The sequence below is a fragment of the Coptis chinensis genome, chromosome 2, assembly GCF_015680905.1.
Source record: "Coptis chinensis isolate HL-2020 chromosome 2, ASM1568090v1, whole genome shotgun sequence".
Taxonomy (NCBI): domain Eukaryota; kingdom Viridiplantae; phylum Streptophyta; class Magnoliopsida; order Ranunculales; family Ranunculaceae; genus Coptis; species Coptis chinensis.
The window spans coordinates 14,142,433-14,165,495 of record NC_141457.1 but is presented as its reverse complement, the minus strand read 5'-3'; the positions used below and the strand labels follow the sequence as shown (position 1 = coordinate 14,165,495).

The 23,063-nt window shown below is 37.2% G+C and overlaps 1 long non-coding RNA gene and 2 pseudogenes across 1 annotated transcript; 1 reads left to right on the top strand and 2 right to left on the bottom strand.

Moving 5' to 3' along the window:
* Positions 1–4,681: 4,681 nt before the first annotated feature.
* Positions 4,682–12,697, bottom strand: LOC147515012 (heterogeneous nuclear ribonucleoprotein 1-like; annotated as a pseudogene).
* Positions 12,698–12,700: 3 nt separating this feature from the next.
* LOC147515011 (CASP-like protein 1E2 pseudogene) lies at positions 12,701–13,413 on the bottom strand (annotated as a pseudogene).
* Positions 13,414–19,578: 6,165 nt separating this feature from the next.
* On the top strand, positions 19,579–21,291 carry LOC147515010 (uncharacterized). The gene is made up of 3 exons (XR_015213343.1): positions 19,579–20,771; positions 20,854–20,909; positions 21,002–21,291. It is a non-coding gene; the product is annotated as an uncharacterized LOC147515010 (long non-coding RNA).
* Positions 21,292–23,063: the final 1,772 nt, after the last annotated feature.

The following is a 23,063-nucleotide window of genomic DNA, read 5'->3' as shown; positions in this document are numbered from 1 at the left end:
TAGAAAATACCATGAAAACGCGTGAAAATTTTAGAACACCTGCAAAACAAATTTAGAACATACTAATATAAGTAAAGAAAAACAGACGCAACTCCTATAAGAGTTCCACCCATTATGGGAATAACAAGAATTAAATTGCTTGGGGCATAAGCAGACACTAACAGAAAGTAAAACTTACCTTATATCCAGCACTACGCGTTGTCCTCCCCTTCTATAAAGAAGTGAGGTTATTTTGCGTCCTGCCAAGCCATGATAATCTGCCAGGCCTCACGCCATTTATCATCTACCTTTTCTAACCTGTTAAGTGCCACTTGGTAGGATGGGCTGTAAGGGGTAACCCAATTAGGTTGTAGCCGCCACCCCGACCAAATCATAGCACGGAAAGAGCGTATAATGCAATTGGTAGGTCTCATAATGTAACCCCAACCCAATCCGTGAAACAGGTACAGAACTCAGGAAAGAAACATAGCATTATGCACAAACCAAGACAGGCATAAGAAGGTACTTATGCTTCATACTATGGGCTCGTGCTAAACTAGACACTAATGTCTGGGGAAGGTCATATAACATACGTCCCTCAGCTAGAGCAAGGAAGAAGTCACAATTGGTGTTATTTGCAGAAGAAAAACGCCATTCCCCTAAGATATTCAGCATGATAAAGAACATAATAGTGCCTAAATTAAGGGACAAGCTACCAATGGCTACGTTATATTGTCCTTGGTCCTCTACACGAAAAATCTCCGCCCCATAGGTCTCATGCAAATACTCATAGTTGTAGATGTACATATTATCAGCCATATAGCCCCATGAGTTTTGGGCAGCAAGCATAGAAAGTCCAATAGCAAAGGCCAACAAAAACTTGCTTAAATCCATTGTTGCATCATCAATGGTGACAGAGAATACTTGTTCCCCATCTGGTCGATAAAAGAACCTACAATTATCATAGAAATAAGCAGTAAGTGCAAGAGGATAAGTTTCATCAGCACTTACCATTAGAGGCTGCCATCTTGACTATATAATCAAGTTGAGGAACCAATACCCATAGGTGTCACTCTCGAGCAATTCTTCAAAGGACTGCTCGGGTATAATTTGAGGAGAGTTCATAGCTAACAAACACACGAATCAACTCATGTAAGTGGATCAGTAGAAACCCCCGAAAAAAAACGGAGGTATGTTGAAGCACGTAGTATGCTGGCCTTCGGATCGGCTTATGTGAGGGAGGCGTGCTCTCTTCTGACAAAAGGAAAATCTGCAATACTGGAATTTGGGCGCGGGCGCGCTCTGTATTAGTGCAAAATAAGGGCATGTGCGCTTGGAGCAAGACCTGTGGTATGAATATGAGAGGTGCAGTGTGAAGTATATGGCTTGACATGCATTTATAGAGCACTAGTTTCTTAAACAAAGGTCCCCAAGGTTCCCAAATTGATAAGGAAAGAGATGGAATAAGAAAAGGGTTGCTAAAACCAAAATAGAAATAGCCGAGAGCAGGCTCACAGCAGCAATTCTATATGGTTTTAAATAGCCTATCAAATAGAAATCTTAATACCTTTAACCTTTGAGGTTGCACCAAACAACAGTAGCTAATTCTAGCTACACCACATTAGCAGCATGCTCATATATAAACTATATTCCTTAAACATTGCAATATTAATTCAAAAACATGTGGATATGGTAAAATACAATGCTAAACAAATAATGCCACCCCCAAACAAGTCAAAAAGGTGGGATTCATGAAAAATAGATAACATATTTGGACAAAAAATTAAACCAACTTGAAATTCAAATAGTAACCAACTTACATAATTCAAGATTAACTACTTAACTACACAACTAGGAATAAAAATTCTACTAAAATAGGAAAATATTCTTAAAAATAATACAATGAAACTAGCCACGAGAAGAGGAAGGGCCAAAGCCATTTGTCCTACGTCGACGACGCTCACGCCTTCCAGAGTCAGCAGAGGAAGAACCATCGTGAGATGACAGGCGTCGTATAACTTCATCTTGAAACGTGCGTTGTTATTCCAATACAACATCCATGGCTTCCCAACACTCAGTATGAGTACGAGCGAGAGTCTCCATGTTAGCCTGGAGATCCTCGTGACTATCACCGAGCAACTGAATATTAGACTGAAGCTTCTCTTGGTTATGGAGAATTGTACCTTGCCTAGTCTGGATAGCCTCACAGAGGTCACTAAGAGAACGTTGGCCTGTACGAATCGTCTCATACTGGTTATGAAGAGTTCTTAGGCCATGATGAAGTAATAAGAAACGGGCTATCTCTGTAGTAGCCCTTTCCAAAGCTCCTGCATCAAAACAGGCTGCATCTTCCTCCAATTCCATCTCAGCAGCCTAAACTTCAGCCAAATTCCACTCCTTCTGAATACACTCCTGATAAATACATGCACTCTCATGCAACTTCAACTTAACCTGACTAGACTCCGAAACACATCCCCAAAACAACATAATCTTCGTGATCAATGCAGGGAAAGATGTGGTAAGTTGACCAACTGCTATAATCTCATTCAATAAAAATTCGAGAATTCAAAACCTATACCTTATGTTCTGAAGGGTCTAGAGAATGTGCAGACAACTCTATTTATGAGTCCCAAAATTTATTTTAAACATAAGTGAGGATAACCCCCATGAAAGTTAATGTGTGAAACGTTGTTGTATTAGAGATCCAAGCCTAGAACCCGAAAACACATCTATATTCATCTTGGTGCTTCATTGATTAGGGAAGCAACCAACCTAGAATCCGAAAACACATCTACTTACCACTTGTACAATGGACATAGGCCCAATGTAATTGTTGTGAACTCTGATTCACTATCTTAGTCATGCTTCATTCTCTCCTACCTTTCTAGGAACTCTGAATGTGGGAATGTTATTACTCTCTAAGTTATTAGGGGTGAAGCGAAGTGCAAAGGTTTCTAAACTAACTCATTCGACAGGTAAACGGCTTTTGATAACAACCTGCAACTATTTTCACAAAACATTGTCGCCTTGGCAGCCAGGGCGCCTTACTCGCCTAGGACAACCTTAAAAAACATAGGCTATCCTAGTGAAAGATTTCCCCAAAATCCGTCCAATCTCCATGTGGATCTCCTATGGGGAAAAAAATAGAGATAACCAAAAACTTTCCGTCCTGGTTTACCTTCACTTTGTCGGTATTTTATCTTCACCTAAAACTATTTTTCTTCTAAACCAACCCCTATAATTGGTCCCCAGCTAAACCAATATATTTCAAACTTAGATTATCAAAGTAGCTTCATCTACTTTGAATTCCACTGAAAAATTCAAAGGTCTTCCTTTCTTGACTATTCCAAAGGATGTAGTATTCATAGTTGTCTAAAACTAATCTAAAGAAAAATTATATAACGATTTCATATCAGCATCCATTTCTCCTGGAGAACTTAACTATTGTTAACAGAACTGCATGATCCTGAACCCACATATAAATTTGTAAGAACGATGAAGAGTTATCCTAGTAGCATATACCACATCATGGAGGACTTTTCAGCTAATCTTTCATTACAAGCAGGAAAACTTAAAGTGTGGTGGCATCAGCTTCTATGAAGATATTTGGTTCAGAATTCCAGATAAATATCGTAATTAGTGGATTTCTGAATTTTTTATGTATTCTCCATTTGCACAAAAAACTACATCAAGTCAAATAAAGAGATTTGATTTGTCTGAAGCCAGAATTTAAGCTCGGTAATAAATTTCTATATATAGTAATTTGACTTGTAGAATGTCAACGGACAATAAATGAAGTTTCAGGTCTGGTCAACCTGCAATCCACGAGCCAAGCAAGCTCTTGAGTAGGGGGCCTCCTCTTTTTTTCTTTTTCCCCTTCCCTCACTTATATCTAGTATTAGACATATGTACATAGTTTTACTACACACACGACACACCAACTTCTTGGGGGGAACCATATACTTCCCCAGTATCACCCTATTGAGCTGTTGTGGAATCTACAATCTATAGGTAGATACTTAGATATACATCCCTTTGTTACGCTCAAGTACTTACATGAGAAAAAGTGGAAGGCATACAAAGAATCAAAAAAAGAGCAAACAACAACTTACTAACATCCACGCACCAAAGTAATTACAACAAAATTCCAACTCCTAAGGAAACTAACCCATCAATCCTTAAATTGCCATTAGAAAAAAGGACATTCAACATACCAGTTTTTCGCCCACAATGGTTTAAAATGAACTGTCAAGCAAATCTTTCCTCCTCTATACATCTGGGTTTTAAAAAAAATACATTTAATTAACAAAACCTCAACAATTAATTAGAAACAATAACAAAAATAACCAATCAACCCTTGTGAGTTTTTCCATCGAGTTCAGGCAATTCAAGTTCAGGAGCAGTAGCAGGATAAGTAACAGGAATATCAAACTGACAATCAAACTCATACTTCAACAGATTGTGAACATACCAACATTTCCCAGTCCACTTTGTTCCTTCTGGATTTGCAGCTGATATTCTAAAATAATCATTATCATTTGACTTGTTCATACCTGTATATGCAATCAATGATTTGTATTCTTCTTTCAGTCTTTCTTTCCATAATGCCCCGTCTCTTGGTCAAGTAAAATTCTTGCTGAAAAACATATTAAACATAATTGAACTTTGCCTTTGAAGATAAACTACTTGTGTGAGGAAAAAAAAAGAAAATTATACATTAAAGAAAAGTAAAAGTTTAAATAAAAAAAATCATAACTTTGAAGAAGAATAAGAGGTTAGTTAGTCATAATCATTCTCTTGATGAAAAGAAACACATAATCAAACCAAATACATGGGTGTGAATATATATACTAGGTGTTGATCAATGCAATTACTGTTAGTTGGTCCAAAACAGTTCCACCAGCTCATTATTTAAAATGTTGAATGACTACTTGAAGCTAACGAATGATATATGAGATTAAGAACGAATTAAAAAATTAAAATTAAAACACTTACCTTTCAAACTGCTGAAATTCTCGACATGGTTCTCCAAAGAAACTCACCTGAAGAAGGTTAACAAAAAGATTAATATCAAGTTTCTTTTGATTAATAGCAAGGCTAGTATTGAAGTTTGTGTTGCCCCCATAACTTGGACTCAGACCTGGCTCGAAATTCATACTCATTCCATAAGCAGGAGGACCAAAGGGACGAAATCCACTTCGACTACCATAACCTAGACTAAATCTCCCATCCATCCTTACTCCATAGTTTCATATCAAGTTCGGATTGTACCTGTAGAGAAAAAAGACGTTTTTCTCTTTCTGGTGTTAAGGGCGCGACCCACGCTCTATTTATGCCTAGACAAGGCACATGGTGCGCTCATGCCTTTGGTAACCTCCAATACTTTAGGCGCGATCAAGGTGCGACTTGCGCTCGACTTTGCCTGGTTGAGGGCGCACCCTGCACTCCACCGTTTTCAGCACGAAATTTACTATTTCGGAAGTTTTTTGAAACAGTATAAATATAGGTTTTTTCTGTAGAAATCTAACCTAACCAAAACCAAGAAAGAAAGAAATTATAAGAGAGCAATTCTTTGTGAGTTGAGTATTCATTCTTTGTGAATGAATTGAGAGACTTGTAATCTGTTACTCCGGACATCTAGTAAAGCTTGGAACTCGCAGTGTGGACGTAGGCAAATTGCCGAACCACGATATATCTCGTCTTGTGGTTTGTTCTTCCTTTACATTAATTGTTTTACTTTAGATACTTGTTTATTTGATATTGAGAAGTGTTGGGATTACTTTGGAGGGTGTTGAAGTCTTGTCTAGTGAGAAGGATCGATCTTTGTGTAAGATTGATCTACTTGTTATGGGTAACGTTGTTTCTATATTGTCCTATTCACAATAATTGGTATCAGAGCGTAGGTTTATGACCTAGGATTTTGAGTTTTTGGTAAAGAACCATAGTGCTTGAAATTTGTGTAGACAAGGTGTTCGATTAAATTCCTAAGTGAAATTGTTTTTTTGGGTTATTGTGTATAACTTGAAAGATGGCTCCCAAGATGTCAAATGCTAAGTTTATAGTAGAGAAGTTTAATGGGAAGAATAATTTTGGAATTTAGAGAGTCCAAGTTAGGGACATTCTCATCCAACAAGGTTTGCACAAGGCTTTAAAGAGGATTAATTCAAAGGCTGCGAGTATGAGTAATGATGATTGGGAAGATTTTGATCTTCAGGCTTGTTCATCAATCTAGTATTTGAGGTAATGTATAGTGTGATGGGAGAAAATATCGCTTCCAGTATTTGGCTCAAACTAGAGTCTATGTATATGACCAAGAGTATGACGAACAAGATGTACCTTAAAAAGTGTCTTTATCAGTACATGATGGTCGATGGTTCAATGATGCAAAAGCATGTTAGTGAGTTTCACCGACGTCTAGTGGATTATTTGAATGTCAGCATGAAGATGGATGATGAGGATCAAACGACATGTTTAATATTCTCCTTGCCAGAAAGCTATGAGCATCTAATGACTACATTTATGAACAGAGAAGACGTTGATCTTGACGAAGTTCAGAGTGCACTTCTTTCTTATGAGTTGATGAAGAAGACACATATAGAGAATAACATTGATGCAGGTTAGGGGCTAGTGGCAAGAGGAAGGTCGCATGAAAAGGCTTCTACAAGCAATGAGAAGTCTAGGTCCAAGTCAAAGAAGCCTTTGACACATGTGAAGTGCTACAATTATGATAAAAAGGTACATTACACAAGTAATTGTCCTCACCCGAAGAAAAAGAACAAGAGAGATGGTAAGAAGAAAGGTAAGGCAAAAATTGAGGAAAGTTATGCTTCAAGCTCTGAAGGGGACGAGTTAAGTCTCTGTGTGTCCACACAAGACTATATGGCCGAAAGGTAGATTCTTGATTCCAGATGTTCCTACTATATATGCTCGAATAGAAAGTGGTTTACTTCTTATGAGAGCATTGATGGTGGTTCCGTTTTGATGGGTAATGACGTTGCTTGTAGGACTGTAGGAATTGGAACTATACAGGTCAAGATGTATGATAGTGTAGTGAGGACTTTAACCGATGTGAGACATGTTCATGAGCTAAAGAAAAACCTTATTTCTCTTGGTACCTTGGATTCCAAAGCCCACAAGTTTGTAGGCGAAGGTGGAGTCCTAAAGATTGTCAGTGACTCTTTAGTTGTAATGAAGGGCAAAGACATGGAACCTTGTATACTTTGACAGGTAGTACGGTGATAGGCGATGTACCAGTGGTTGCATGTAGTGATGATTCTGAGTGTACTAAGATGTGGCATATGCGACTAGGGCATATGAGTGAAAAGGGTTTGTTTGAGTTGTACAAGCGAGGTTTCTTGAACGACTTGAAGAAGCCAAGTATGGGGTTCTATGAGCATTGCGTCTACGGGAAGCAGTGCAGAGTCAAGTTCAAGTTAAGCAAGCACACGACAACAGGCATCCTTGACTATGTGCATATGGATGTTTGGGGACCCTCCAGAGTGACTTCTAAAGGAGGTAACCGTTATTATGTCTCATTCATTGATGATCATACCCATTATGTGTGGGTGTATATGATGAAAATGAAAGATAAAGTGTTTGAGACATTTAAGAAGTGGAAGGCAAAAGTTGAAAATCGCACAGATAGGAAGGTAAAGACATTACTGTCTGACATTGGTACTGAGTATACCTATGGGACTTTCCAAGAGTTTTGTGCGCAACAGGGAATTGCCATACACTAGACAGTCAGGGGCACGCCTCAGCAAAATGGAATGGCAGAGAGGATGAATAGAACCTTGCTTGAAAGAGCGAAATGTTTATTGTTTAATGCCAGTTTAGGCAAAGAGTATTGGGTAGATGTAGTGTCCATAGCGTGTTACCTGTATAATAGGTCACCAGTTCCAGCTATAGATTGCAAGACACCTTATGAGGTGTGGTCATGTAACCCAGTTGATTATAGTATTTTGCGAGTGTTTGGATCGACTGCTTACTACCATGTGAGGGAGAGCAAGCTAGATCATAGAGCTAAGAAAGCCATATTCTTAGACTTCGCAAATGGGGTAAAGGGATACAGATTGTGGTGTCTAGAAGACCACAAGTTCCTGGTCAGCAGAGATGTTACCTTTGATGAGACTTCTATGTTATCTTTTAGTAAGCTGGAAGAAGTTAGGCAGAATGGTGAGTCTATAAAAGGTTAAGCCACTGAGCTTGAGTTGTCTGATGTAGCAGATGACTGGTTGGTTCATGATGAGGTACCAAATCATGCAACCACACAGCAAGAGGAATAAGAGCATGAACATCCGCAACTTGTAGCCTAGGCCAAAGAGACAAGTTAAAGAAGTGCACAAGTATGGGCACGAGAAGCCGGTGAAACACTATGGTCAGGTGGATTTAGTGGCATATGCACTAAATATCGAAGATGATGAGCCAGATAGCTTCAAGGAAGATGTTAGAGATGTTCATTATAGAGATTGGTTAGTTGCTATGCAAGAAGAGATGGAGTCTCTTGATAAAAATCACACATAGGACCTAGTTTTATTGCTAAAGGGCAAAGAGACTATCGGGGATAAATGGGTGTTCAGAAAGAAAGAGGTCTTTCCTGAGTCCGACAGTAGCAAAGGGTTTTTTACAGAAGGAAGGATTTGACTACAATGAGATATTTTCCCCCGTGGTCAAACATACTTCCATTCGTGTGTTATTGAGTTTAGTTGCTCACTTCGACTTGGAGTTAGAGCAACTTGATGTTAAAACTGCTTTCTTGCATGGGGACTTAGAGGAAGAGATCTATATGAGACAACCTGAAGGGTTTGTTGTTGCTGAGAAAGAAAATCATGTATGTAAATTGAATCGGTCATTGTATAGGTTAAAGCAATCGCCCAGGCAATGGTACAAGCGCTTTGACACATTCATGATGCAACATAAGTACACCCGAAGTAAGTATGACCATTGTGTTTACTTTCGTAGACTTCGTGGTAATGACTTCATCTATCTCATGCTTTATGTGGATGACATGCTTATTGTTTCCAAAAGCATGGTGAAGATAGACAAGTTGAAATCTCAACATAGCTCTGAGTTTGAGATGAAAGACTTAGGTGGAGCTAAAAAGATACTGGGAATAGAGATTGATAGAGATAGGAAGAAGCGACGGATAGTTGTATCTCAGAAGAAATACCTTCAGAAAGTAATTTCTCGTTTTGGTATGGTGAATGCAAAGTCGGTTTCTACACCTTTAGCTGGGCATTTTAAGCTTTCAGCTAAGTTCTCTCCTAGTTCGGTGGAGGAACAAAAGCATATGGCTAATGTTCCTTATGCAAGTGTCGTGGACAGTTTGATGTATGCTATGGTGTGCACATGCCCAGACATTTCAGAGGCAGTTATTGTTGTAAGTAGGTATATGGCAAATTCTGGTAAGCAGCATTGGGAGGTAGTGAAATAGGTACTGAGGTACCTGAAGGGTACCTTGGATGTGGGATTAGTTTATGGTGGAGGCACTTGTTATGTCAGTGGGTATGTGGATTCAGATTATGCAGGTGATCTAGATAGACGACGATCGACTACTGGTTATGTGTTTATGATGCATGGTGCACCCGTTAGTTGGAGGTCTATGCTACATGCTTCTGATTGCTCTATCTACTCCGAAAGAGCATATGGCAAGAAAGGCGATGAAAAAAGAGGCACTATGGCTTCGAGGTCTTCTAGATGATATGAGTATTGAGCATAACAGTGTTGCTTTGTATTGTGATAGTCAGAGTGCTATTCATTTGGCGAAGAACCAGGTTCATCATTCTCGGACCAAGCATATTGATGTCCGTTATCACTTTATACGGGATGTCGTTGAGGATGGTGATGTAGCACTTAAGAAAGTGGACACTCGTGACAATCCTGCTGATATGTTGACAAAGGTTGTCACCGGAGTTAAGTTCCAATACTGTTTGGACTTGCTCCAAATTCTACATGCTTGAAAGAGCCCTTTGTGGGCATGGCCCTTCGGGGCGGTTGACTGCGAGTTCTGGATGGATGTGTTCTTGTTGGATGTGTTTGGCTCGATTTTATGTGTTAAAACCTCACCGAGGTGGAGAATGTAGAGAAAACAGATGTTTTTCTCTTTCTGGTGTTAAGGGTGCAACCCGCGCTCTATTTATGGCTAGACAAGGCGCGTGGCGCGCTCATGCCTTTGGCAACCTCCAGTACTTTAGGCCCGACCAAGGCGCGACCCACGCTCGACTTTGCCTGGTCGAGGGCGCCCAAGACTCCACCGTTTTCAAGCGAAATTTCTTGTTTGAAAGTTTTTGAACAAGATAAATATAGGTTTTTTCTGTAGAAACCTAACCTAAACAAAACCAAGAAAGAGAGAGATTATAAGAGTACAATTCTTTGTGAGTTGAGTGTTCATTCTTTGTGAGTGAATTGAGAGACTTGTAATCTGTTACTCCGGACGTCTAGTAAAGCTTGGAACTCATAGTGTGGACGTAGGTAAATTGCCGAACCACGATATATCTCGTCTTGTGGTTTGTTCTTCCTTTACATTAATTTTTTTTTTTTTTTTGGTAGGACATTAATTGTTTTACTTTAGATACTTGTTTATTTGATATTGAGAAGTGTTGGGATTACTTTGGAGGGTGTTGAAGTCTTATCTAGTGAGAAGGATCGATCTTTGTATATGATTGATCTATTTGTTGTGGGTAACGTTGTTTTCGCATTGTCCTATTCACAACAGTACCCCTGAGTGTATCTATTTAGAAAACTATTAACTCATACCGTAATAATATCCACCCAGCGAGCTACTGCTAGGCCCTGGGGATAACTCTTTAGGGACAACTCTTTTGACTTTAACCATTTGACCATTCAGCTCATGAAAAGTTTTGAATAGAACTTTTTCTACTGCATCCTCTGAATCGTAAGTAATGAATCCAAAGCCTCTTAGCCTTTGAGTATTATGGTCATACATAACCACTACATCTGTAATTGTCCCAAACTGATCAAAGTATTTCTTAAAGTCACTCTCTGTTAGGGTGGATGCTAAACCTCCTACAAATATCTTTTTTGTGCGGGCTGGATCTGGTGGTCCATGAATGCTATTACTGTTTCTATTGAGAATGTGTTGATCATCCCTAGGAATGACCTTCTTCGCCTGAAAATTCAAAGCCAAATGTGTAATGAAATCAGATTTTGATTACAATAGCAATAATGAGACTATAACCGAAAAAACAGTGACATACAAACTAATTTTGATTACACTCATATTGCAAACTAAAAATAAAGCAATTCTGAATCAAAAGTTAAATTCTACCATCTATCTGAAGTTTCTCCATAACTACTCTCTCTGCAACAACCGGGTCTGCAAAAACAACAAACCCAAAACCACGAGCACGACCCGTTGCCCGATCCTTCATAATCATAGCCTCGACAACATCTCCATAACTTTGAAAATTTTCCTTCAAACGATTTTCATTCGTGTCCCATGAAATCCCACCAATGAAGAGCTTACTAAGGTCCGATTCCATTGTTCTATAATTCAGACCCAGATCCATTTAACCAACATACAATTCAATAAAAACAAATTAATAAATGAATCCACAGGATCAAAAGTGCAATACTTTGGTTATAGAGTACGGGATGTATGGGTGCGCAGTCATCTCGTCCTTTGGTTATAAACTCTGTGGGCCAATACACCCTCACCCCTTGGTTATTAGAGGGCCCAGATGCTGAAGCACAGGTACAGCAGGCGTAGGCTAGATTTTGCAATATAATTTCATTTAGAAGTGTTTATTATGCTTTGGATCCACATATGTACGTGGCTTGATCTACAGAACAGTCTCAGACTCTCAGTCAGGGTGGACTGATAACTGATAATGGAGAAATATCAACAATGAAGAAGCAGTTTTCCAAGACAATGAAGATTCCAGTTGATTGTCCTTAGGATAAGTGGGAACATACTCGTGCATAGTTTAGGGAGTTTGGTTAAACGCATCAAATATAACATAATTTCAGGAAACGATGCACATCTTCGGACAATCCTTGGTATGCACTGCTTTGTTATTAAAAGTCGTAGAAGTTGTACAGTTTCTCAATGTTCACTTCAATAATGCCCAAGTGTTTTCACTGATTGATAATTAATGGCATGCTAAATCAAATTATGGCCGCACACCTGATAGTGCCAGCGAGCTGAAGAATATGGTCAAGGATACCATGATCAAACTCTCTGCTAGAAAGGATAGCTCTAAAGCTTACACCCAGTGGAACATAGATATATATCTTGTCTCAGGAAAGCTAGTCCAACCTACACACTTCTTTACCAGCTAGCAGCTAGCGTCAAGGATATTGTACAAGAAGAACATGAAACTCTATTACATGTCACTTATAATACGGAATTCAGGATGCAGATTGAGGGAATTAAATTTCCAGACAAAGTCAACTAGGTTGGCGAACAAAATGTCAACTAGGAGTTTAGGACTAGATTAATTTGTAAACAGAATGTCCCTCATCCTGTGCAAACAATGGGTCAATCTGGCGGCTGAGCACATGGTTTCTTTTCCCATGAAGCATATTCAACATATCAATATTACAACATTATATTCAGTTTCATCTAGTACAGAATTTCAACTGCACTAAACAGCAATTCAGCACTTGAAGTAAAGAATTAAAGAGACAGAATTGAAAAAAAAAAATACAATTAAAAGTGAAGCAAAACAATAGCAGTAAATAGATAACTTTTGACGCCTAATCATATAAGATTCTTGTACAGGTTCACCATAGAGAGAACAATCAGCAAGAAGAAGATTAAAGACCCAAACATGGATACGCCTATAGATGCAGTCACAAAGCGACAACTGTAACCGAACACATCGCAGAACTTGGCCCAACCCACCTTGTAAATGCTAGTGTGTGCAATGACATTGAAATTGGTAGCTGCACCATTGGCAGAAAACAGCAATGCCATTATCGTCATGTCAAGGACAATCAGAAAGAATGTCAAACCCTTCGATCCTGACCGATTTGCAATTGATAGAACCATTGATAATGCTGCATAGACGCATGCTATGATGTTCGACACCATAAAAAACCTAAAAAAGATGAGACAAATATTTTAGTGATTGGATTCAAACAGATAAGACAGCCTACAATTTACAGAATAAAATTTTAAATGAAAGAAATTGGTATAGATGCTTACACTAATGGGGAAAAATATTGCCATTTGATGTGTCCTTCGACGAATATAACTGGCATGTATGGGAGGTATGTTTCGTAGTTTACGATCTCTGTCTTCTTGCTAACTGCCAACACAACTATAGCCACCAAAGGAGTAATAATAGCTAGAAAGCGCAAGAGTAGAATAGAAGACCTCATTATTGGTGAAGTTGCCACCATTGTACCAGTTGCTCCACTTTCATTTCCTTCTATTCCATCCATACCAGGTTTAGATGATGGGGTTTCCATTTGGTAGCTATTTCGTAATTGCAAATACAAAGACAAATATGTGTGTTTGATTAGGTGCTAAGTACTTCTTAGTAGCATTAGAAAAGGAAACAGGAGAGAGGTAATGGTTAGGAGAAGGGAAGTTTAGTCCCATAATGTATTTATAGGCAGAGAGTCAAAGTATTGTAATTCAAGTAGTGGGAAGTTGCTGGATGGGTTTCCTATGGATTGATAAAAACTTAGACCAGCTCTGTGATCTCTGTTTTGTTTTTTCGGATTACTGAATATTCACAATTCACATCAACTAGGGGTGTTAAACAATGAGACATGACATGTCCTCGCAACCTCCATTTTCAAAATCTCAAATGGCTGAAAATCAGAGACACCATGTCAAAATAAAAAAGTAAAAAACGACTAGACTTACAAACAAAGGCTGGGAGGGCCATTACGGCATTACCTCGTTATTTAGTGGAACTATATGTCTCTGCCACTCCAAATGTCGTTTAAGTATACGCTTTGTTTTTTGCCTACGCGTTGTTTGTTTTTGCTTAGAACTTCAATCTTTCGTTGTATAGTTTAATCCAACTTAAAAGTCAACGTGTTTATTTTGACTATGAGCGTGATACACGTAGCTATTTAGCAATTTTTTATCCAATACTTTGGACGGTAGGGGAACTTGATATGAAGTGTAGGGAACTTGGGATTCCCATACAAAATATCTCGATATACCGCGATATATATTGAGATTTTAACAATGAATACAAAAATATCGCGATATGTGTAGAGTATGAGACTGCAAATATTGGTGACGATTTCGATGATATTTGGAGATATATTGCGATATTTGGAGATATTTTGTGATATTTTGTGTGGGGTAACAATTTTATTTAATACTTACCATTATATTTCAAATAAATACAAAATATATATCGTGATATAACAAGAAATATCTATAATATTCACGATATTTGTCGATATTTTAGATATATTCATGATATTTGTATGTGAAACAATGTAAAATATCCCCAAAGAGAAGGAGATATCCACGATACATATCAAGAAATTGAGTATCGATAAATACCCATGCATATCCCGATATTTTGTACTATGGGGATGCCTATACGACCAATAGTGGGTATTAGTCCCAAAAAAAATATGATTTTATACAGGTGGAAGAATCTGTTAATCCTCTATAATCATATCCTTTATATATATATATTTGTGATTCTACTACACATACTACCTCCTCACCATGGTAGTGTACACACACAAGATGAATAGGAAAGAATAGATAACGACACTACTATTTCTTGGAAACAGTAATAGGGAGAAAAGGAGAATGACAATAAAACAAAAGAAGCACAAAAATTATTTACAGATTCAATAATGCAAAGGAAAGATAATCGAGTCTAGTGTTTGACACTATGTCCTTAATACAATATTGCCCCACTAATGTGCTTACGGTTCTTGTGACAATTTGTCTCCCAGGATACAAAGATCTACCATGTAGAAAAAGCACTTCAATCTACACATTTGTCGAACCAAAGTTATGTTTGTACTCCCACAGCGAAAACTTAGAAGAAAGTAGATAAACACAAATGAATCGTGAGTGTCGATTGGTGTATGCTATGGATGCATGGATTTTGATAGTTTTTCAAAGGCATTTGGACATTGTCTAGCCTTTATATAGGTGTTGGCCTGACTATCCAAGAGTTGTGATGTCTCTTTGAAAAGGTTTGGAGACCTTTCGATCAAGCATTGTGTCTGTTAAGACACTAACTTGAATGGACACTGCAATTAATGTTTCAAAAGGTTGTGTCTGTTAGAGACATTTCAAACAGACATCAAACCTCTTTGAACTGCCACTTGTTTATTTCATCCTGCACAAGTAGTTACATAACTACCTAGAACTGCCAAGTTGGCTGCAAGGGTGGCACATATACATTCTAGTTTCAGTTTTTTCCATTCAAATATCCAATAGAATCAGTACATTGAATTCCAAAAAAAAAAAAAACGATTATGATTGCACTCTCGGCTGCTGTGCTAATTGATCCTCACTCATGTTAAGCATCCTTCTTCGATCATAAAGTTAGGCATTGCAGTTGATGTTCATTGTCAGACAAAGCATTCATATTTGATTAACCATGATTTGAACGATTGGAGAGGTGGGTCGATGTCATCAAGTGATGCAGATTGTTGGAAGACAATAGTAAGTGAAGTTGGAATTAATGGAATCATTTGATATGCATGTCGAACGAAAACAATAAAAAATAAAAACATTGAAATAAAAGAAAGGAATACAGGCATGCAAAAGTTCTAAGCAATCGAAATATAAGGAAGGCCTAACCAAAAAAAATTATCAACTTGGTAAATTGAGTGCGAAAGAAACTAAAAGTCATGCAATTACCAGAAATTGCAAAGATACGAAAAGACAACTCATCCCTATACAAAATTTAATGTATGTTATACACCTTTTCCATGTTTTAAATTTTTACCATTTTTGGTTATATATAGAGTATAAAAGATCAAATCTAATAATACCGATTTAATTTTCTTACCTTAAAGATATTGTGCAAAGACAATGGAAGAAGAGATGGGTAATTATCAAAAAAAAAAAAATAGACAGTATAATGGAAGGTGATGAAAGAAACGGTGATATTGGAGGAATCGGACCTATTCATTAATGAAGAGAATCTAACTCATGTTAAAGAAGTATTGAGTAATTTCCATATATACCCTTCTAATATGCATAATTTACATATAACCACATAAACAACCATTGTAATTAGAAGTGTAAAATTGAGGTTATAATTGGAAAACAAAATGTATGTGGAGTCAAAAAGTTCTGTTTGTGGGATGTTTTTACCCTCCACTTATTTAAGCTATTACAAAATGTTCCTAAAATAACAATCGTAATAATTAAAAGGCCTTAGGGGGAAAATGGGAAATCTGCATTGTAGAGTGGCCTTCTCTCATTATAGAAGTTAGATTGTCTATGAAAACTTTTCCAATGGAAATCTACATTCTCATGGAAAATTTTGGAAAAGAGCGTACAAAGGAACTTTTCTCCACATTGAAATTTTTTTGTCAAGAATAAATGTATGGTAGTCAAACTTCTTACCACAGTTTTTCTAAAGAATTCTTTTCCCACAAAAGCTTCACCTAAATAATTCTTCAAGAGTCCTGCTCCTCTATAACCGGATACAGAGATATCATCCCTTCCCGATGTAATTTCTCTTGTACGTATAGGTTGAAATCCTGTATGCACTTCAATACTAACGAAAACATGCTTTCGAGGAAACAGTTATCTCTCGAACACATCAATATCATTGATAAAAATATGAACTTGTGTTTGTCAAATGTTTGACTCTTTCCACCATGCTTACCAAATTCCAATCTATATGTATCATTCCACTTATTATTTGACTAGTTGATGTTTTATAGTAATTGTACATCGTGGTGTAGAATTTCATTTTCTAATCACACTCCTCATTTTCTTATTCTCTTATGAACTAATTAAATAAGTTTTGAGTTTTGAAATAATTAATATATTATTGGGTCTATTTGGTCATGAGAAGAAGTTTAGAATGATTAATATTGATTAGATTTAGAATGATAAAGATCTGAAGGTACCATGCGAAACAAGGGATAGCTCAAGTTCTTTTAATTTTTCGTTTTGCTACGTAGAAGCCCTATATATTGTCACGGACATGCCCTGAAGCATGTGCTAAGAGGGGCCCATGTAGCGCACATAATCGTGCAACTCGTCCAGTACAAACCGGATAATTATTGATGCTTGAAAATTCTCACAAATAAACGAAGATTGAATGTTCCATACAGTCGAATCCTTAGGTAAGCCCGAGAGGAACCTAGTTAAGCACACTCGTTCGGGTTGATGAGACGAGAACGAGGTAACTAATATCCATTAGGATGAGAGATATAATGATATGATGATACAACGACAACCAACTTGATAGCGCACACGAAGGTGCTAGCTAGGACGTGGTATTTGGAAACCTTGTTAGCTAATGAAACCACATAGCTACTCAGGCTCTAACTGAGCTAAGTTCTTAGACCCGTCCTGAAATCGATGGAATTCCACATACTCTGTAGTAGTGTCATGAACTAGCCATGTATTGCACCAAGAAAGTTCCTAGCATATGGTCCATACTCCAAGAAGTGTGAACTCACCCCTCCGTATATAGGTTGGTAATAAAAGACTTCCACTATAACCACCCCACCAAAGGGGCACATTGGATTTTCTTCACATTTCACTCAAAAACACCACAAATCACTTTCAAACCTCAAATAGAGTATGCCTAAATTACTATTCATTCTAAACAAAAAAATCTTTCAAATTTCATTTTACATCGAAAGCCCAATGGATGATTTACTATATGTCTATATGCAATGCTACTTTTGCAGACAATTTTTCAAATTTTACAATCGATTTTGCTTATGGTCAAATCTCTATGGGGGTGTTTGGCAACTCAGCCTAAGCCATAAACAATCAAGCTAAAAAGCCTTTCATTTTTATTTTTCACTTAATGTAAAGCATAAGCACGCTTAACGTAAAGCATAAGCATGTTTGGGAATAGGGATGTAAATATTACCCATGGGTACGGGGCTCCATGGGGATCCGACCTTAATGGGGCGGGTATGGGGGGTACTAAATGGGTATGGGGGCAGGTACGGGGAATCCCCAACTGATCTCAAGCGGGGATGGGGTTAATTAAAAGGTTTTCACTTCTATGAATTCGAACACAAGACCTCCCTTATGGACAAACAACCCTCAAGCCACTAGACCAAAGGCAATTTCTGCTATAAGAAAGATACTATTTATTAGATACTTAGACTGGAAGTCTAGAACACCAAAGATAAAAAATAACACCAAAAGTCAATAAGATTAAGTGCGACTATTTTGTCTTCCCTAAGTCATTATCGATATGTGTGCTATTGTGTCTTCTTTACTAAGAAATTAAGAATACCACACTAATACTCTTTCTGTCTTTCACTCAAACAATATTTTTTCTCTCCATTCTCATGTATTTTTCATCTCTTAGAGAAACAATCTGATTGTTACGGTGTTACCCTCAAGATCCCACTATTTTAGGTAAGTTCACTCTCTCTCTCTCCACCATTTATCAATTTGTTTATGTTTTAATATTTATGTAACTTATATATGCTGTATATTTGTGGCTTTCTCTTGTACAACATTAACAAGCATTAACAACAAGAATATCATATTGCTTCTAAGCTTCTTCTCTTTCTAACGTGGTTTGTATTATGCTGACCAACTCATGTCAATATGTACCCTCTAATAATAATTTTCTTTCATATATTGCATGCCGCAACAACGTCCGCAAATGTTAACTATTTGCAATTAATTTTCTTCCTTAATGTAGAAAGGTATGATATTACTCTAGCTACTCAAGTGTTTGTATAAAATTGTTTATATTTGGTTTCTTTTCAGGTAAGATACATCTACAGCAGGAGAAGATGAAGCTAGTAATGTTAGTCATGCATTACTACTCTTACTGATCAATCCATTCCCGCGACTCCGGTAGAATCCAGCGCAACTCCAAATGGTGGTGATGAAAGTCAACTTACTAAAAGTAGAAAAAGAAGACCTACTTTTGAAGTGTGGAACCACTTCAAAAAATAGAAAATCAATAATGCAATGAAGGCTATTTGTAATTATTGTGCAAAGAAGCTTGTAGGGGGGCCTAAGGATGGGACATCACACTTGCGTGATCATTTAAGGATATGTCCTTTGAGGAAGCAAACAAATATAAAACAACCAATGTTGAGTTGCTCTCAAAAAGCTGATGGGAAAACCATTATGAATACCTATTCTTTCGACCAAGAAAGTGTGTTGAACTCGCTTGCAAAAATGATAATATTGCACGAGTATCCAATTGCAATGGTTGAGCATTATGGATTTAGGGAGTTCTGCCGCAATATCCAACCCATGTTTTCGAATGTTTCCCGGTACTTGGTGAAGAAAGAAATTTTTAGAATTTATGAAGATGAAAAGAATAAAGCCATGGAATTGATGGGAAAAACTCGGAGTACGTAGAATTGCCATTACTATCGATATGTGGACATCTTCTAACCAAAAAAGGGGATTTATGGTTGTCACAACACATTAGAACCTAGATCGTAAACTATCGACTTTGATAGTAGATAATTGTACGACTAATGATTCTATGGTTAACCTTCTTTTGGAGAAGCTTTCTTGTAATGAATTGTTGCTAGGTGGTGATGTACTCCATGTGCGTTGTGCTACTCATATTTTGAATTTGATTGTAAAGGATGGGTTAGATTTGATTACTAAAGGTATTAAGAATGTTCGTGACAGTGTTGTCTACTGGACAACAACACCTAAAAGATAGGAAAAGTTTTTTGAGATGATTCGTCAATTAAACATTTTAAGCACTCTTAAACTAGCCTTAGATTGCAGAACTAGGTGGAACCCAACCTATTTAATGATTCACACTGCTTTGATATACATGGATGCCTTTTTTCGTTTGAAACAACGTGAAGCGCAATACAAGTGTTGGCCTATTGGCCTAGTGATGAAGATTGGTTGTTAGCAGATGAAGTTTGTGATAGGTTAGAACTTTTTTTTGAAGTAACTGAACTATTTTCTGGAACTAAATATCCCACAATTAACCTGTTTTTTTCTAAAATTTGTGAGATTAGAGTAGCACTTAATGAGTGGGGGGATTCTGACTATAGCATAGTTCAACACATGGCGATAGAAATGATCAAAAAATTTGAAAAGTATTGGAGCTCTCTTCTTGGCATAATGGTTGTAGGGAATGTTTTGGATCCACGGTATAAGATGAAAAGGGCTGAGCTCTATTTTCCTCTTATTTTTCCAAATGGTGCAGAAAAAGAAATAACGGTTGTTCAGGATCTTTGTGCTAAGTTGTTAAAAGATTATCAAACTAATGAGAAATCAAATGTGGAAGCTCGTCATAGAGGTGAAACTTCAAGTGAAGGGTTTTCTGTATCGCAAGGGGTTCATGGAAAGAAAGGATGTTGTTTAACTAATAAGTTCGACTTGTTTGTTTCAAGTAGTACTTCTACTACTGAGCATGTTAAGTCAAAACTTGACTATTATTTGGAGGAGCCTGTCTTACCCAGAAAAGATGACTTCAACTTATTGGCTTAGTGGAAAACAAATGGAATTAAATATCCTACTTTGCTTCCTATTGCTAGAGATGTTTTAGTCATTCATGTGACTACCGTTGCTTCCGAGTTTGCTTTCAATACTAGTGGTAGAATCGTCAGTCCGCATCATAGTAGACTCCTTCCAAAGACCTTGGAGATCTTAATGTGTGCTCAAGATTGGTTATGGGATGAAATTTCAGGTAGCTAAATCTCTTTATGAAAAATTTGAACTGTATTTTTTGTTAGTTAAATGTGAGCTAATCATTTTTTTAATTCTTTAAGTGTTAGGAACACCATGTGGGAAAAGTTTATACACTGAAGACATGGATGCTGATGAGGTAAATGATAGAGCAAAGTATTTACAAGAAATCACGTTAATTTGATTTTGATTATATATATTGATACTAGTTGCCATTATTTATTGTTGTAGGATGGAGGTTGCACTGATCCTTGAGACATAAGTACAGCTGTACAGAATCATGAAGTCGTGAACAAAGCAAGTTTTTGGTTTTTGTGGTGGAAGAGGCTTTTGTTATGCTTTTTGTCTTGTGCCTTTTTTTTTTGTAAAAAGGGGGAATACCTTATATTAGAAAGAAACAATGAAATACAAGAAACTTATGTTTGCTTTGTAACTCTTGGAGTATGTGTTAAACAACACAGGGAAGCACAAATATTTTTGTACTTAGACAAATTTAATCTACTACCTAGATTATTGTAAAAGCTTATTAGTTTTTATTAAACATGAGTATGATGAGTACAATTTTTTTTTTCTTTGTTTCAAAGTTGGTTAATGGGGAATGGGGAGGGTATGGGGACCCGGTAGTCTAGTACCCACACGGGGTGGGGATGGGGAATCCCCGACTACTCTCAAGTGGAGATTGGGGCGGGTATGGAGAATAAAATTGAAGTCGGGGACGGAGATGGGGATGACAAACCCGCCCCCGACCCGCCCCATTTACATCCCTATTTGGGAAATTAAAATTTTTAAAATAAAAAAGTTGAAATGAAATAGCCAAGAAGTTAAAAGTCCGTTTAGTAAAAACACTCAAAAGTACTTCCTCCTAAACAAATATTACAATTGCCATTAAATTGAAATCAATTTTAAATATCAACGTATATAGATTATAGTCTTAAATATGCTTAAATACAGAAATATGCAACGTATTTAGATCCTATTAACACTTGTATCAACATAGATTTTTTTTAGCAAACGTATCAACATACTAATATTGATTTAACAAAAATAGCAATCCGTTAGGATCTGTCAGTTAAGTGCTGATGTGTCTGTTTTTTTTTCAATTTAATTTTTTTGTATTTTCCACCTGGCATAATATTAGGTCGTGATGTGGCGAAAATAATACACCTAATATAATGGGCTGGATTGATAACTCTTGAGGCCCAAAAAACAATAACACTTTTGGGCTTTAGCAATTACTTATTATAAGGCCCAACAATTAAAACAAGATGATGTCATCGTCTTCTTCAACAATGAACACGACCAGATCTAAGCTTCAACACCCATTACTAATTACTTTGAAACTTAACAATGGTTTTTAATCTGCTGCTCTGTTATTAGATGTTCAACTGAACAACAGGACATTATGTGCCTCCAAATTCAATATGACATATTGCACTTCTAAATGAATAAAAAAGATGCTTTAGTGATCGTGATCTTAAATTGGACTATTAAATTTGCTCTGAAAAGAAACTTCTTTAACCATAATAGCTTTATTGTTTGCCATGTGCAGCATGACTATCAATGGTTGGGTATTCATGATATCAGTTGGGTTCAAGTCTTGTTTACGCACCTGAATTTGATAAGTGATTTCGAGGGGAGTCTTGAAATTATCTCGGTGATGAGTTCTTGTGGCCTGGTTGGTACCACCAATCGGACCAAATATTAGAGTTTTTTATTTTAGGGTTTGCTAGTTCAATGGTTGGGGAAGAAGATGAGGGTAAGGGTGATCCTATACACCCGGTCGTTGCTTAGTATAAGAATTTGGGTTAAATTGTTAGGCCGAGTTATAATCTTTTGTTTCATGGGTCGGGTTCTGTCATTTTTGGGGGCTGGGTCCTTATTCTTTTTGGGCCTTAAGAGTTATCAATCTATGTTGATACATTTGTGGGGAAAAAAAAATCTATGTTGATACAAGTGTTAATATGACCTAAGTACATTGCATATTATATTACCAAGTGAATTGTGGGTGCGTGGCGAAATGGAGCTCTTACTATTTTTCCAAGGAACCTAGGTTCGAGACAGTATACAGGTTGTCTTACAGTCTTAGTTTTATTAAAATTTTAATGATAAAAACAAAAAAAATGAAAAATCAGGATCGAGGTTATTTGAACCCGACCTTTATTGGCGGAACGCATCAAGGCCAACTGGGCTGACAAATACACTTAAGTGCTTGAACCATGAACTTGCATATTTAATACCAAGTGAGATACAAAGCCCAAAGCAAAATGAAAAAGCACTGAAAATCAACTTAACA